Consider the following 14742-nt stretch of genomic DNA (forward strand, 5'->3'; position numbering starts at 1 on the left):
GTACGCCAGAATCATAGTTTTGTCTCTGGGCAATAACCAAATATGTGATGGTGCGAGAAGCACGTACGTATTGGGGAAAATCATACCTGTGTTCGGTCCGTGTACGAGAACTGGAGCAATTGCCGACGTAGCAGTTCGTCCCCAATCCCCAGTTCGCCCGTCGACCGCCCTCCCTTCTGTCCACCCCGACCCAAGCTCGGCGATGGAAAACATGGGACCGGAGTGAAGGATCCCGCGGCTGCTTCCGTTGGTCAGAGCTCTTGGGATCGCGCGGCGGCGTTGGCCCGGATCTGGCGCCTCCCACTCCTGCATGCGAGGTGGTCGTGTTGCACGGACGCGCGGGTACCTTCTCGAGCCCTCGCTCCTGCACGAGCGCGGCGCACGGAGGAGCGACGCCGGCCAGACCCCCTCTCTCCTACCTCCGCCTGGTGGTCACCGCGCACGGATGGCGCTCTGGCCCCTCTCTCTCCGCAGAGTGGTATTTCTCCTCCCTCTTCTCCCCACGCCTCCTAAAATCTAGTAACCTCCGGTAGCTCCGCCACGGAATCGATGAACGCAACGGTGGATTTGGGAGAAGAAGCTGCCATGGTCGCATTTCACACCCTTGTAGCCGCAGACGAGATGGGTGTGCTTGGCACAGTGCGCGGTGTCAGGAGTTGGCTGGAGGAGCGAGGCGGCGGAGCGCGTAGCCGGGAGGATGAGCGCGGCTGGCGGGCACGTGGCCAGGAGGAGGAGCGGCCGCGTATGGAGGAGGTGCGGGGCTTGAGTAGAGTGGATAAGGTGCGGGAGACTTGTCGGTAGGGCGTTCGTAGATGTTTCGCTCCGCAACCCGATAGTGCGGCACCTGGCGATCGGATCCTGATCCGACGGTTCGGAAGGGTGTGTGCTCAGGATCACCAAAAAGTGCAGCTACATTTTTTAGAATTTAGGATTTATAATAAGCGGCCGTTCCACTCCGGACTCCCGGGACCAGCTTTTAGTCCCAACCTCGAAATTTAGCAACCTATTTTTTATCCATGTTCGAAAAAATGCATTTCAAGTTTCGAGGAACATTTTGAAATAATTGCTAAATAGATAATTTAATTTGAATAAGAAATTCAATTCTTTTCCTCATAATGTCTTGAATGACATTAGGGCATGAAGTAAGTTACATGGATTTACATCCAGAATACTTTTTCCCTGATAGTAATTTGGAGCTGCGAGTGTAGAGAAAATGATTAGAATATATTGGAACTTCATTATCTAAAAAATGGCTTCTCGCCCTTCCTTATATATAAAGCAGCTTCCAACATATAGCTCAACACAAACCAGCACCCAACCCGACACCACAACACACACTGACACACACAATACAAGGGAAGATACAAGGATGCCAAAGATCAACGACTATACCCCATACAAATCGATGTAGACCACAGATAGACACCAAGCAACACTATGGAGTCGATGGACCACTGAACCGTGAAAGTCACCGCGAAGAGGCGAAGTTGAACGTCGACAAGACGCGAACTCCAAGGTGGTGTGTTCATGAAGATCAATGACACCGAAGTGCCGCCACCGCCCGAGCAACTGGATCAAGATTTTCACACGGAGCACGATGAAGGACCCGAAGCAACCACAATTGAGTTTTCAAGAAGTGGACAACAGCCGTGGATCTCGCCTCTGTCGGCCTGGCCCATGCCAGACAGGGTTTTCACCCCGGCATGCTCCACTATTGGTCAGAGAGCGGGAAGACCCAAAATGCCCACCACACCACCATCACAGAGTGTCAACAACCATCGGTAGCATCGCCCCCACAGCCGTGGTGGCTAGCGTCCAACCGAGCCACGGTTCCAGCCCACACGAGCACCGCGGCGCCCTCCACAAGGGATGCTGCTCTAGAGACCGTTCATTCTTGAGCGCATCCAAGGCCGCAGGCGAAGCATCGATCGTCACGCCCGAACCATCGGCATCGACCGGCATGACCATCGCGACCAGGGACCGGGAGGAGCTAGGTCGCGGGGAAAAGTGAAAATGGGGGAGTGGACCTTGTCCATGACCAGCACCCCTTGTGGCTGTGAGCCCGTGACAGGTGGGCCGATCTTATCGGAGCCTCCCGCCACCACCCCATATGCCACCGCCTGGCCGGATCCACACCTACCTAGTCCAACAACCCGCTCAACGCCGAGAGGTGCCAGACTAGCCACGCCCAGCCGCCGCTGACAAACACCAAGACACCAACCGAGCCAATGGCAGACGAACCGACGCCGCACCGTAGACCGGCCATTGTACGCCACGAGATGCCGGCACCACACCGCCGTAGACCAACCCAAGCAGAGACCTCCGACGGGATCCAGACACCTCCCTCGCGGCATGCTAAACCTAGGAGACAAATCTGGACGGATCTGACCGGAATCCCGCATACACGCTGCCTCGCCACACTCCACCATAGCCCATAGGGCAACTAGAACGTCGATGCACAGCCACATGCCACCCACGCTACCGTCCCGAGCACCCGTCGCTACGCCGCTGGGCCCAGCGTTGCTGCTCGCCCGACTGTCCCGTGCCAGCCGCTGGGGACGAGTAGAATGGAAGAAATGGCCCTGCCGGGGACGATCTGACAGAGGCTGACTCGGTTGCCTAAAAGTTGGGCTCCATAGTGATAGTAAGGCCATGATAAAACCGGATAATTTTGTCAATACCTACTGACGCAAGAAACCCTCGAAAGACTCTTAGCCGATTCCTGTGTCAATTTCATTCATTAGGAATATACGAACTACTTCCGCAAAAAAAGTAATATATGAACTAGGCGATACCCAACATGTTGCTTCAGGAACCCTGTTAAGAGAAATACATAAGTACTCACTCCGTTCCACAATGTAGTGCCTATAGATTTTTATGGAAGTCAAACTTTGTCAACTTTAACCAAGTGTATAAAGAGAATTATCTACATCTACAATACCAAACATGTACGTTGTGAAAATATAACTCACGATGTATTCAATAATGTGCATTTGGTATTCTAGATGTATCTACTTTTCTCTATAAATATGGTCAAGGTTTGTAATGTTTGACTTTTGTAAAAATCTATAAGCACTACATTATGGAACGGAGAGAGTACGTGTTGCAAAAAAACTAAAATAATTACAATCAAATGTAGTATGGCGGACTTACATAAACAACCATGTATAAAAATAGAAACTATTAAACTGCAGCTATGGAGTGTCATTTAAAAATAATATAATGCAGGAGCGATAATCCACTTCTGAGCCTAGAGGCTCATTTGCACCGACGCTAATGGGAAAAATCAAAACAAATACTATAAAACTTCAAAAAATTCCATTCTTTTCATGGTAGATAATTTGATGCGTGAGGTTCGCTGCTAGTTTTAAATCATTTGGACATCTGAACAGCTCTCGGCAAAAATGACAAATTCGAGGTCTTAAAAAAGTTTACTGTTCGTGCACTATTCTGATCGATTTTTCTTTTTTGCTGAGAGCTATTAAGATGGCCAAATGATCTGAAAATTGAAGCGGACCTCATGCAACAATTTTTCTACCATGCAAAAAACATTTGGAATTTTTTATTTTTATTTGTATTTTTTCTAACCGGATGCAGATGATTGGGCACCGAAACACTGCACACATGAACTATATAGTATGCTCCAAGCATTCAAGACTTATATAATACTCCCTCTAATTCCTAAATATATGACGTTTTGGTAGTTATCAAACTAGCAAAACTTCATATATTTAAGAACCAAGGGAGTACTGGACAAAACGAAAAGGCAAACGATTAACAACGGCCAAACGACCGAGTCTTACGCCGGTCGCTTGCTCTTCAGATCAGGCTCCACGCCTCTCGATCAGGCACCATTGTGGGCCCACGCGGGAACGTCACAGTTCAGTTTCCCCAAATTTCCATGAAAAGTCAATTCAGCAGGTTCATTAGAGCATCTACAACCCGTGTTGCATTTCCGCCGGCCAGATCCACCCAAGTAGATAGATAAGGGGCAGTGGATGAAAAAGTATTCTGCCAAAGAGCTTCCAAAATATACAAGTACTTTGTGCCCTTCATGTTTTCTTGTTCCCAATGCCTCACGTTCGTAGGCTCCTAGTAGTATGTATGTACTCATGTATATGTATGATCCACACAACAACACTGTTGCATATGCGTGTACTTAGCATTGGGTAGCCAACTCAGTTCAGATCTTGCCTCCCTGAGTTATGTTGTGACAGCTTGAGATTCTCCACTATATATGGTGTCACAAAGATGTCGGAGGAGCATATATATGTACGTCCATTTCTCCGGTCACCCTGATATGATGCAGAAAATAGATATTAAAGCACAATGAATGTGTTGAGCTACTTTTTTCTCAACAATTAAGTGGGAATGTATTCGGCTTGCTCTGCTTAAGATGTCCGGTTCTCGTGTCCTTGCTGTGGAGTGATTGCACTAGAAGGTTGGATTGGTTCACCCGGGCAAGCTACACTACACAGTTAGCTTGTTTGTGTTTTGCTTTTCACTGTAAGCCTGCGTTACTAATTGTGTAGATCAGTTTATTCGATCAGCAATGGGTCTCCCGAGAAGAGAGACGAGCTTGACCACTGGACTCCCACTGAGTACAGTTGAAAGAACTTCCACAGAGCATGTGTACGTCCGTGTCATGCACAACAACTCTGGCCGTCGGTGTTAGAGCTAAACACGCCGTGTACTAAGTCCGAGTAGTGCTCGTGCTAGTGTCCGAGTAGTACTCAAAACAGTAGCCGAGTAGGTTAGCTCTTATTAGTCCTGGCTGTTATATATAGCCATGTAAAGCCCCATGTAATCAACACCACAACGAAAAAGCAATACAAAGAAAAAGCCCAGGAGCGACACGCCCCTATAGCTATCACCAAATATTTCCTCTGTTCGCTGAGTTACGAGTTGCTGTTGTAGATTGAATTGATCCTGTCGCTAGAGAGCTAGCTTCCCAGGCCAGGTGCACGTACGGAAGTATACGGCGATACGTTCATGTGCTAGTGCTACTGTTAGATCAATTAAGCTACTAGCCTGCTTGCTTCGTTGAGTTAGCTTGCACGTACGCTTGCCGCAGCTGCTCTGGTGAATTGATCGTAAGATCAAAAGCCAACAGTCGGGCCAATCCTTCCAACTCCGATGAGCAAAGAACCAGATACTACTAGCATGTATATAAGTACAAGGAGCATTTCCCACATTCCAGTTATTTTCTCTACCACTATCATCGTCACATGGCACATCTGAGCACATATGGTCCGTCTGTGATGCTTAACTCTAGCAATGGGTGGCCATGATAGCTGATACGTCCACTCAACTTGATGGGTCTGGGTATTGAGCCAGCCCCGCTTTCCATGCCCATGCTGCGTATGTCAGGATTCAAGGACGAAGCATTGCCTATTCCTTGAACCACTATAGTAGCCGGTCACCTGTAGGTGCATGCGCGCGCAAGAAGGAGGTGCTCCAATCTGAGGCCGTTGTCAGCTGGGAGGGCATCAGGCCGGCGAGATGTTTGAGAGCATGCCTCAGTGTGCATGTAACATCGGTCACCTAGCAGCCATTGTCGCGTGCCACTTCGGCCTGACGAGTGGACCTGACCTGTCATCGTAATCCCTAGTTCAAGTATGGATTTGTGGACGTGTGTCCGAGTAGTACGTACTACCGGAATCGCCCCCTATGCCGACGGCAAGGGCCGTCGGCATAGGCCTGAGTCCCGTCGGGGTAGACCTATGCCGACGGCCCCCGTCGGCATAGGGCCGTCGGCAACATATGCGTCGGCACAGCCAGGGAGACCGTCGGCTTAGAAAAGCCGTCGGCATATATGATACGCCGACGGGGGCCGTACATCTATGCCGACGGCCCCGGCCGTCGGCAACTATCACGCCTAACGGCGGCCGCCGTCAAGTCTGCCCAATGACTGATAGCCACGTGGCACCCCTATGCCGACGGCCTAGCCGTCGGCTAGACCGTCGGCATAGGGGTGCCACGTGGCGACCAGCCGCTGCTCTAGGACCAGGTCTATGCCGACGGCCGGGCCGTCGGCATAATTTGAAACTAAGCCGACGGCCAGGCCGTCGGCATAGTCCTTCATACAGAGCTCCCAGTAGCTGACATGTGGGCGCCTATGCCGACGGCCTGGCCGTCGGCACAGTTTTAAACTAAGCCGACGGCTATGCCGTCGGCATAGGCGCCCACGTGTCAGCTACTGGGAGTTCACGCTAGCCCTATGCCGACGGCCTAGCCGTCGGCATAGTTTGCTTTTGCTTTTTTTTTTCCTTTTTTCTGTTTGTTTTCAGATCAATTCAATTCAAATAGCAGCACATATCAACAGATATATATGATGAGATAGACATATAAAACACAACGGGATATCATCCGGCACCATCACAACAATACATGCATAAGCGTCATCACACACAAGTCTCTAAATGAACATCATCACAACCAACATAAGCATATAGAGAAGCACACAAGTCATCTAAATGATCATCACCACACACAAGTCATCTAAATGATCATCACCACACAAGGATCATCAAGCACCGCGGAGGTCGTCACCGCCAAGACGGCCAAAGCCCAGGTCGTCAGTGCTAGCGGCAGCGCTACCGCCAAGACCGCCTCCGCCTCCGCCTCCGTGGATCGGAGTGGTCGGGCTCCGTGTCTCCGGAGTGCTGCGAAGACCGCCGCCAACGGTAGATCCACGTGTTCCCTGGATGTTGAAAAGACATATGCACGGGATATATGACTGTGTTGAAAGGCATGACATGCTTTGGGTGAATAGATTGGGGATGAACTAACCGGCGAGGGGCCAGCGTTCTGTGCCACAAACTCCTCAAAGCTCATCAGCACTGGTTGTGCTGGAGGGCATTGTGCTGGAGGGAACTGAGGACACCTGCCGGCCGCCATATCCTGAAAAGCCTGCTGCATCTGGCTATCCCTCTGCACTTGGTGTTCATAAAGCCTCTGATGCCACGCCATGGTCTCCTGGCGTGTGTACTCCATATAGGCCTACGGTATGACATGATGGAACTCATAAAACTACTAAATGCGGAAAATGAAGTGAGAAATGAAGATAAGAAGGAAAATACTTACAGATTGTTGCTCCTGAAAGAGGTACTGTGTACTGGTCACTGGCTGGCTCGTGCGCTGGCTCAGGCTCGGGTCGATCCGACGAAGCTGTGTGTAGGAGATAGTAGGAGTGATCACAGCATCGAGAACCACCTCCCGACCGTGCTCCTTGGGCCCCATCCTCACCACCTCCATGTCGTCCAGAGGCGCCGCAATGGGGTCAGGTGTGTCAGGATGTAACTCCAGATACGCTTCGGAGTAGGCCTTCTTCCTCTCTGCGGTCTTCTTGCCGTAGTACTTGGGCTCGCCAGGCTTGGGGTCCTTCTGCGTATGGGCGATCTCCCACGCCTGCATGTGTGAGAGCGGCCGCTTCAGTTTCTCCTCCTGCACCACCAAACAGAGGTTAGTCATACATAAGAAAGTGATGGTAAATAGAAGAAGAAGAATGTTTAATGGGGTTAGTCATACATTAACTGCCTTGTGGAGATAGTGGTTTCGGTTTCCCTGAGCATGTACTCCCTCCGTCCCTCGGTTAGCCTTATTTTTGGTTCTCATAGCCGCCCAGGCTCCAGCCTCATCACACCAAAGATCCACCAATGCCGCCCAGGACTCGTCTTTTCCATAACACCAATTTGGACACACCTACATAATAAAAGCATAATGGCATGTAGGTGTGTCCAAATTGGTGTTATGGAAGCATAAAGCATAAAGCATAATGTACCACAAGGTAATGAAAGCATAATGAAAGCATAATATATGAAAGCATAATGAAAAATCTTTTATACTTACCGCCAAGAACTCGGGCCTCTCCAAGGTAATGCCCATCCTCCGCGCTTCTTCCTTGGTCATCTTCACACCAAGATAGTCGTGGTAGTATGTGGAGATGGCCACATAGCGCACCTCGTACTGCATCTGGCGGGCCTTCTTCTTGCATTGGCGCAGCACGATCTGATCCGCTCTAGCCCTGTGCTCCGGAAGAACTCGATAGAATTTCTACAATCATGCATGAAACAAGAATGGGAGAATTCATGAGTTAAATCATTCATGAAACTAGAATGGACTTGTGCTTCTGAAGAGAACTCACCCAGAAAGTAGTGATCACGGCCTTGGCATGGGTCTCATGGTCCGCGTGGCGGGCCGCTTCCCAGTGGTCCCAGCTCCTGGCCAAAACCCGACGGTCCGGCTGCCTGACTGGATCAGGACAGTACAACCCCGGCCAATATAACTTCAGCAAGACGGTGATGAGGCCGTTGGGAATACGGACCCCTTTAGAATATATCCAGTTGCTGCAAAAGAATGAACTATTAGCATGTGACAAGAAAAATAAATAACAACCGGAATAAGCATGTGACAAGCAACATAATGAACCACTTACTCTTTTTCCGTGGGCTCAATGAGCCACTTCTACTCCTCAGTAGCAGGAACCTGCTTTGGTAGCTTTGCGTTGCCACGCAGCCACCCCTTCGTGTCAACCCCCTTCCCGTCACCACCATCATCCCTACCACCACCCTCCTCCTCGCCTGCCTCCCCCTCCCCAACCTTCTCCCCAACCTCCTCCTCCTCCTCCTCGCCTGCCTCCTCCTCCACCTCCTCCTCCTCCTCGCCTGCCTCACTAGAGGAGGGTACCTCACTAGAGGAGGGCCTCGAAGACAACACCCCTAAGTCGGTGAGGGTGCGCTCTTTCTGGCCGCGACCCCCTGTAGTGGCTCTTCCCCCAGCACCTCGTCCTCTAGAGGCTCTCCCCCCGCCCCCTCCTCCTCTAGGGGCACCTCTCCCTCGACCTCCCTGTGAGGAGTCATCGTCAAGTAGCCGAGGGGGAGGATTACGTGCTCGACCACTCTGACTAGGCAGGCCGACGACCTTGCGTAGGAAACCCACGCCGTCGGCCTTCCCCTTGCCCATGTTCCACGAACCTGCATTGAAAAGAGAAAAAGCAATTAGTAAATTAATGAAATGAAGGAAAAGGCATGATAATAAACACATTAATAAAAATGCATAAAAAGGCATATTCCTAAACTATAGAAAAAAATACTTGAAACGTACATCTGCTAAAACCCATATGAATCATCACTGTTGTAACCTCTTTCTCGGTCCGTCTCATCATCACTATAAATCATATCATCTTCGTTGTCCGACGGAGGTGGAGGCTCTTCCTCGTCGTCAGCGTCTTCGTTTAACTTTTCTAGCATAAGTATGTCATTTTCATTGACAATGGTCTCACCATCATTCCGTGCATCGTCGACGTTTGGGTCCACATCATCATCACCCAATGGTCTAGCGTCATCGTTTCTAACCACATCATCATCATCATCATCAGGTTGCTCTTGATAGAACACTCCCTCGTATGTCATGGGGTTAATGTTGTAGTAATCGTCTTCATTCGGGTCTGGTAGCTTACCATGTGGCGACACCTTGAACACAACTTCCCAACCCTTTAGATACACTTTCTGGCATGGGTAAGGCAGATAATATACTTGTGTAGCTTGGGTAGCCGCAATGAAGAGATCGGCTCCGGCATAGACGGTTGATGGTTTAACTTCGACCAAACCAATGGAAGGCATATGTTTTACCCCCTCCTGCGGATCGAACCATCGGCATTTGAACACAGGCAGACTTAGGGTCTCACGCCCCTGGCGGAATTTAACCTCGTATATATTTTGTACCCTTCCATAGTAGTCTACTGAATTTTGACCGGGGGTGTACACTCCAGTATTTATAGTTTTGGGATCGGGGCGGCTGTTTTGGTGCTCCTCTGTATGGAAGCGATACCCATTCACATCATACTTTTTACATGTCACGACGGCAGGGTCAAAACCCATGGAAACCCATCTCAATTCATCATCCATAGATATGTTCGGATCTTTTCCCTACAAGTATAATGGAAATTGTTGCGTGCATTAGTTCGGTTAACTAATAAATGTTGAAGTAGGTATTTAATAGGGGATTGTGGAAAATTACTTTCTCCATGAACCAAGCAACAAAATTTTTACGTCCAGGGTTTCCATGACGGAGAAGAGTAAGTGCCTCCGCCTCAGTAGGAGGATTCACTCCCGTCCATTCCTCTTGAACGAAATCACTAAAAAAAGATAAGCGGTGTTAGACCGGGACTAAGTGAACATGAAACATGATGATGTGGAAGACATAAAGGAATGGTGTAGTGGTATTACCTCATCCACACTTCCTCAACTTCCTTGATGTTGTGCAAGATATAGAACATGAGGTCCTCCCACTCTTGTCGTGGCATGTTATAAGATTTCGAGGCCCCAGCCCTCCCACCTTGCGCGTTGAATAGATCGAGCCTGGGTTGATATTTGGGCTCTTCTATATTGTATCGAGGCACCTTGTTATGCAGATGGGGAACATGGTCTGGATAGTATGATGTCCTGAGGTCTGACACCTCCTCTAGGATAACTGCCTCAGCTATGGAAGCTTCAATCTTAGCTTTGTTTCCACATTTCCGTCGGAGATGCTTGTTCTGCCTCTCAGGGCCGTACTGCCAGCGATTTTGCACAGGGCCCCCCAACAATACCTCGTTCGCGAGGTGCAGAATGAGATGTGTCATCGGAGTAAAGAAGCCTGGCGGAAAGATCTTCTCTAGCTTGACTATCAACTCCGGTGCCTTCTTATGCAATTTTTCAATCACCTCTTTACTTACTTCTTTAGCACAGAGCGTGCGGAAGAAATGGCTAAGCTCGGCAAGCACTCGCTAGACATGCTCGGGGACATAGCCTCGAACCATCACCGGCATTATCCGCTCAATCCATACATGGTAGTCATGACTCTTTAGGCCGGTCACTTTGCCCGTTGAAAGATTGACTCCCTTACTTATATTCGATGCATAACCATCGGTGAACTTCAAAATTTGTTTCAGCCAGATAAGTACTTCTTTTTTTTTGGCGGTTTAAGGACAAAGTCAGCATCTGGCTTGAACCAGTTTTTACGACCGCCTGTGGGAGGCTTCATGTTCAGGCGTGGTCTATCACAAATTCTCTGTTGATCGGCTCTAGCTTTTACGTTATCCTTCGTCTTATCAGGAATGTTGAGGATCGTGTGGAAAAGTGACTCTGCCACATTCTTTTCGGTGTGCATCACATCAATATTGTAAGGAAGTTTGAGGTCCTTGAAATAGGGAAGCTGCGAGAAGGGGGTAATGTGCGTCCAGTTGTGCGTCTCACCATATCCCTCGAAGCCTTTGGCTTTGGCTTTGGCTTTGCCTTTGACTTTAGGCTTGAGAGCTTTTAGCTGAGCAAGAACATCTGCCCCCGAAAATGTTGGAATCTCGGTTACTTCATGAACAACCCGGCCTTTCGTGAAGTTCTTCTTGTCTTCCCTGTCTGGATGGTCTGGAGGGAGGAACTGTCGATGCAGGTCAAAGGCTACATACTTGCCACCCTTACTCAGCCAAATCATTCGCAGAGCCTGCATGCAGACTGGGCATGGCATCTTACCACTTGCACACCATCCGCAGAATAGAGCATAGCCGGGAAAGTCATGCATGCAATAGTGCAACCAAAGTTTCATCAAGAAATTTCTCTGCAAATCCCGGTCGTATGTCAACCTCGGAAAGTACCAAGAATGGTGCAAAGCATCCACAAGCGGCTGCATAAACACACCCAATTGCTTCCTCGGGTAGTCAGGCCCCGGAATGATGAGCGACAAGAACATGGTCTTCCGTTGCATTAGGGCACCGGGAGGAAGATTGAGCGGAATTACAAACACAGGCCAGTAGCTGTATGGATTGGACGACATACCATATGGATTCAACCCATCACCTGATATGGCTATTCTGACATTCCCAGCCTCGGCTGCTTCCTTGGGGTATTCTTCATCGAATGACTTCCAAGCTTCCCCTCACGATGGATGTATGATTTTTTTTGGATTGTACCTTATACCTTCCTTGTGCCACTTCATCATTTTGGCAGACTCCTTCGTGATGAAAAGGCACTGCAGTCTTTTTATAAAATCAAGATATCGAAGAACCTTAACGGGGATGGTTAGCTGCTTTTTCTCACCATCCTCACCGACCACCTCAATGTACCGAGACGAACCACACTTCCTACAGTACTTGTCATCCGCATACTCGTGCCTAAACAAAAGGCAATTCTTCGGGCAAACATCTATTTTCTCATAATCCATAGAGAGTGCCTTCATGATTTTCTTTGTATCGTACATGCTTTTCGGCAGTTCATGACCCTCAGGGAGGCTGTTAGCCCATACTCCCAGGAATGCTTCGAAGCATTTCTGGCTACAGCCGTACTCAGCCTTGACTGCAATCAGTTGCGAGATGGCATCCAGCTGAGATATTTTCGCACCCGCATAAAGAGGTTTCTTCGACGAGGCCAAGACCTCCAAGAAGGCCTTTGCGGTTGCCTCCGGCTCCTCCGGTTCATTCTCTGAAGGTGTCGCATTTGCCGTTTCTGCAACAATGACATCATCTAGCATGTCCCTGACCCCATCGTCCTCATATCCATCGATGCGTTGTCGCATCACCTCCTCTCTACCACGGTCCTGCTCGGCTATGTTTATCGGCGGCATGTCAAAGTTTGGCATATATCCGTGCGTGCGAAGATGCTCACTCATGTCCGTCTGATTTCTACGGTGACGTCTGGCACATCTCGCACAGGGGCATGGTGGGATAATTCTCATTGGACGACGGAATATCTCCTTCAAATACACATCGGTTTTCGCGATCCACTCTGATGTTACTCGATTCCGACGGATAAAACCACTGTACATCCACTGATTATCTGCCATCCTCTGCTTTTTTGCAACCCACACAACATAATTAAGGATTCACTTAAATTAATCACATCAAATTTTCAGTTTCTACCGCGTTTAATCCACCTACATCTCTAATAGGTAAAGATGGGTCCTAATCCCACCCGAGAATGTGTAGATTGAGTACGTTGTCCACGCTCTACCCCGTTCCGAGACAAAATTTCGGCAGCACCTCCCCGCTGTTCTCCAGATACACGTCTCGGCAAAATGCCAAGAGAATGTGCATCCGGAGAACAACAGGGAGGCGCCTCCGAAATCCTGTCTCGGAACGGGGTAGAGCATGAACAACGTACCCAATCTACACATCCTCGGGTTGTCTGTGGAAAGCGCTGGACAATCTGAAAGAGCTGTGGTGATAAATATGCAATTGAATGCATATTTATCGATGCAACCCTTTCGGACGGGAGACCTAGGTTACGCGACTTGATGTGAAAATTTAATCTAGTGACATGGAAAAAAAGTGGACGGGGTCATGGAATTGCTGCTCACCCTCCGATGTAGAGGATGTAGTCGATCAAAGGAGGGACGATCCTAGACCAACACCTCCAACGTCGACGGTCACTCCACGAAGATGGGAAGACCACAAATCCTGTTAATTCCATCAAGTGAAAAAAATTAGGTCTTCACCTCACATTAACCATCTGGCACAACATTATGAATCGACATGAAACAAAATGTCAAATTGCAAAAAAAAAATCTTTATTAAGTATTTTAGAAACCAAGTGCCTCGATTTGCTTCTTATATAGGAATCAACATGACCATAACACTAACTTGACCAATATCCATCCATCTATCACAAATTTGCCCAACATCTAATTCATCTATATTCACAAACTTAGTAAAAACCATCTAGTATGTATGTAAATACCTAATAAAACTACACAAAACTATCTAGTATATATCTAAATATCCATCCATCTATCTATTCATCTAGCATCCATCTATATATTCATCTAGCATCCATCCATCTATCTAGCATCTATCTATTCATCCAGCCACCATGAACACAAGCAACGAGAACAACGGGTGCTCACTGGGGCTGGGAGCGGGCACGGCGGCGTCTGGCGATGGAGGGAGGAGCTCACTAGGGCTGGGAGCGGGCACGGCGGCGTCTGGCGATGGAGGGAGGAGCTCACTGGGGCGGGAGTGCTCGTCGAAGCAGGGCCAGCCGAAGCCGCGCCCAGGAGTGCTCGTTGGGGCGGCCTGCGGGCTCCGGGAGGCCGAGCCAGGGCGGGGAGCCCTACGGCCGGCGGCGGCGCGAGAAGGGGTCGGCGCGGGCTGGGTGGACGGCGGTGTTGTGGGGTCGGGGTGGGGTTGGGAGGCCGGGGCGGGGTCGGGTGGACGGCGGCGCAGCGAGGAGGGGCGGAGAGGGTCGGGGCGAGGGGCGGGGAGGGGCACGGGCGGCGGCAGGCGGCGGGGAGCGGCGCGGGTGGAGCGGCGGCGCAGCGTGGGGGCGGCGGGGAGCGGCGCAGCGTCGGGGGCGCGATGGGGAATGAGTGGAGGGGGTTCGCCCCACGGGTGGATAAGGCAGACTATGCCGACGGCTAAGCCGTCGGCATACGTGAGGAGGCCACGTGTCACCTATGCCGACGGCTTAGCCGTAGGCATACTTTTTTTTATTTTTTTTTATATTTTTTTATTACCCACGTCACTGATCCGCGTAACGCCTACCGTATGGCCTAAGCTATGCCGACGGCTTTGCCGTCGGCATAGTTTTATTTTCCTTTTTTATTTTATATAAATTTTTTAATGTTTTCTTATAGTTATATATTTATTCTTTTTATTTTATATAGATTTTTAATTTTTTTTATAGTTATAATTTTCCTTTTTTATGTATTATTATTTCATATAGATTTTTAATTTTTTTTAAACCGCTCAGCCCTTTCCTCTCCCGGAACCAC

The sequence above is a fragment of the Triticum urartu genome, chromosome 4A (genome assembly GCF_056163025.1).
Source record: "Triticum urartu cultivar PI428250 chromosome 4A, HENAU_Tu73, whole genome shotgun sequence".
NCBI lineage: Eukaryota > Viridiplantae > Streptophyta > Magnoliopsida > Poales > Poaceae > Triticum > Triticum urartu.